This window comes from Eulemur rufifrons, chromosome 6 (assembly GCF_041146395.1).
Source record: "Eulemur rufifrons isolate Redbay chromosome 6, OSU_ERuf_1, whole genome shotgun sequence".
NCBI classification, from domain to species: domain Eukaryota; kingdom Metazoa; phylum Chordata; class Mammalia; order Primates; family Lemuridae; genus Eulemur; species Eulemur rufifrons.
In genome coordinates, this window is record NC_090988.1 from 41,378,205 (window position 1) to 41,381,455 (window position 3,251).

The 3,251-nt window shown below is 41.5% G+C and overlaps 1 pseudogene; it reads left to right on the top strand.

The window, feature by feature from the left end:
- The first annotated feature begins 1,062 nt into the window (after positions 1-1,062).
- On the top strand, positions 1,063-2,068 carry LOC138384816 (elongation factor 1-delta-like; annotated as a pseudogene).
- The last annotated feature ends 1,183 nt before the right edge of the window (positions 2,069-3,251 follow it).

The following is a 3,251-nucleotide window of genomic DNA, read 5'->3' on the forward strand; positions in this document are numbered from 1 at the left end:
AAGAGTTTATGAATTCTAGCCAAAATTCCTGGCAAATGAACACAGGTTTTCCAGAGGACTAAGAATGGGAAGGTTCCTACAAAGAGAGATGGACTTAATATGTCCCAGCTCTGTTAGTTACTAACAGTCTCAGAATGCTCATCAGTTAGAAGTCCTCCTTTGCAGGATAAATGGTGGCTAAGGCAAAATGTTTGTGATCAATGCCATGTGTTAGCTGTTAATTATTATTATTAATTGTCATAATAATAAGTTCTATCCTAAATAATATTTACATTAGATTTTTGGCAGGAATGTGATAGTACAGCTGTGTGCTAGAATGCTAAAACTTGAACTAGATCTTCTAATTTCTGGTCCCCATGGAAGGGCTAGCTCCACAGCACCCCATTTCCTTCTTTTTATCGAACTCTGCTATAAGACAACATTTGTAAAAGAAGTCACCACTTTCAGATCAAAAGTGTGCATGGCTAAGTGTGTCCATTTCTTAGAGAAGCACAGTTATGTGGTTAAGCATTCCTCTTATCCTTCCCTTGTGTCTGCATTGCCACAGAATGATATTAGACAACAGCTGCTTTGGTTATACCGGTTGGAGCATGAGAAAATAATGTGAAAGCAGAAGTACTTTTGGTCTGAATAAATATTGCATCAACAGCAAATTAAAAGGCAAACAGACAGACTGTGACCTGGATTTGGGCTCAACAGACCCGGGTTAAGATTCAAGTCCCTCACTAACTAGCTATGAGATCTTAGGCCAAGTAATTTAATTTCCTTGAGTCATAGTTCTATTTTCTGTAAAATAAAGATGATAAATGCACCCAGCCTAACTCAGTGCTGTTTGGAAGATAAAACATCATAATAATGTGCACAAATGTTTTTGTAATTATAAAGAATTAGAAAAAAATACTAGCTGTTAGCTGTTATACTAACCACTAAAATACTAAAATGTTTCCTCTCAATCTGCTACCAGCACCATTCTTCCAGTTGCTCAAAAATTGAACCCTTCCTTTCCTCAGCCGCCTAGCGCTGCTGCCCCCCGCACCCCATTCACCCCCTCGTCGCCTCTGGTCGCACCGTCCTTGGCTGGAGTCAGAAAAATGGCTACAAACTTCCTAGTCCATGAGAAGATCTGGTTCGACAAGTTCAATTATGATGACGCAAGATGCAGAAAGGAAATTCCATGAGCAGATGAACGGGCCTGTGGCTGGCTCCCCCCGCCAGGAGAACGGCACCAGCATGATCCTCCAAGACACTGCAAGAGCCAGAGAGAATATCCAGAAATCCCTGGCCGAAATTCAGGCCCCGGGGCCTTCAGCAGCCAGATGGAGACCACAGTGAGCTCATCACTGGATCGCCAGCCTGGAAGTGGAAAACCAGAGCCTGTGAGGCGTGGTGCTGGATCTGCAGCAGGCTGTCCCCAAGCTGGAGGCCTGGCCCAGCGTGCTTGAGAGGAGCTCACCCACCCACCGGGCCACAGCCCCGCAGACCCAGCATGTGTCTGCCAAGTGTAGCCTCCAACCAAGATGGCGGCCACATCAACCAAAGATAACAAGGACAATGACATTAACCTGTTTGGCAGTGACAACGAGGAGGAGGACAAGGAGGCAGCCCAGCTGCGGGAGGAGAGGCTACAGCAGTATGCAGAGAAGAAGGCCAAGAAGCCGGCACTGGTGGCCAAGTCCTCCATCCTTCTGGATGTCAAGCCTTGGGATATTGAGATATGGCCCAGCTGGAGGCCTATGTGCACTCCTTCCAGCTGGATGGGCTGGTCTGGTGGGGCTCCATGCTGGTGCCCGTGGGCTACGGCATCAGCAAGCTACAGATCCAGGGTGTGGTGGAGCACATGGTGGGAACTGACTTGCTGGAAGAAGAGATCACCAAGTTTGAGGAGCATGTGCAGAGTGTTGACATCACAGCTTTCAACAAGATTCAAAGCCTGATGAGCACGTGTGTGAGTGAGGCCCTGCCACGATTAAAGACTGAGTCTCCTAGTCTCCTGCCGAAAAAAAAAAAAAGGATGCTTGACTGCTCTCCTGCCTTTCTTCCTTTTTCACACGTCATAACTCTCAATTGATCTAACTTCAAAATATATACAGAATCATGCAACTTTACTGAATTTATTTATTAAGTCTAACAATTTTTTTGTGGTATCTTTAGGGTCTTCTGTATATAAGATCATGTTGTTTGCAAACAAGAACAATTTCGCTTTCTCCTTTCCAATTTGAATACCCTGTATTTCTTTCTCTTGCCTGATTTCTCTGAGTAGGAATTGCAGTACTAAATTGAATAGAAGTGGTGAAAGTGGGCATCCTGTCTTGTGCCAGATTTGAGAAGAGAAGCTTTCAGCTTTTCCCCGTTCAATTTGATTTTAGCTGTGGGTTTGTAATATATGGCCTCAATTGTGTTGAAGTACATATCTCCTATATCTAATTTGCTGAGCATTTTAATCATGAAAGGATGATGGATTTTGTCAAAAGCTTTTTCTGCATCTACTGAAATGATCATATGGTTTCTGTCTTTCTTTTTATTAATATGGTATATCACATTTATTGATTTGTATATGTTGAACCATCCTTGCATCCTTGGGATTAATCCCACTTGATAATAATGGGTGACCATTTAATGTGTTGTTCAATTTGATTTGCTAGTATCTTGTTGAGAATTTTGCATCTATGTTCAAGAGACATTAGACTGTAGTTTTCTTTTTTTGCTGTGTTCTTTTCTGGTTTTGGAATCAGGAGAATGCTGGCTTTGTAAAATGAGTTTGGAAATATTCCCTCCTCTCAGTTTTCTGGAATGGTTTGAGGAGAATTGGCATTAGTTCTTTAAATGTTTGGTAGAATTTAGCAATGAACCTGTCAGATCCTGGGCCTTCCTTTGATGGAAGACTTTTATTACTGATTCAATTTCCTCACTCATAGGTCTGTTTAGATTTTTCTATTTCTTCATAATTTAATCTCGATGGTTTGTATGTGTCCATTTCTTCCATGGTATGAACTTTATTGGTGTATAGTTATTTATAATAGTCTCTTATGATCCTTTGTATTTCTGTGGTAGCAACTGTAATGTCTCCTTGTTCATCTCTGATTTGATTTGAGTCCTCTCTCTTTTTTTCTTAGTACAGCTAAAGGCTGGTTGATTTCATTTATCTTTTCAAAAAACCAACTCTTCCTTTTGTTGATCTTTTGAATTTTTTGTAGTCTATATTTTTTCTTCTACCAATTTTGAGTTTAATTTGTTCTTGTTTTCCTAGTTCC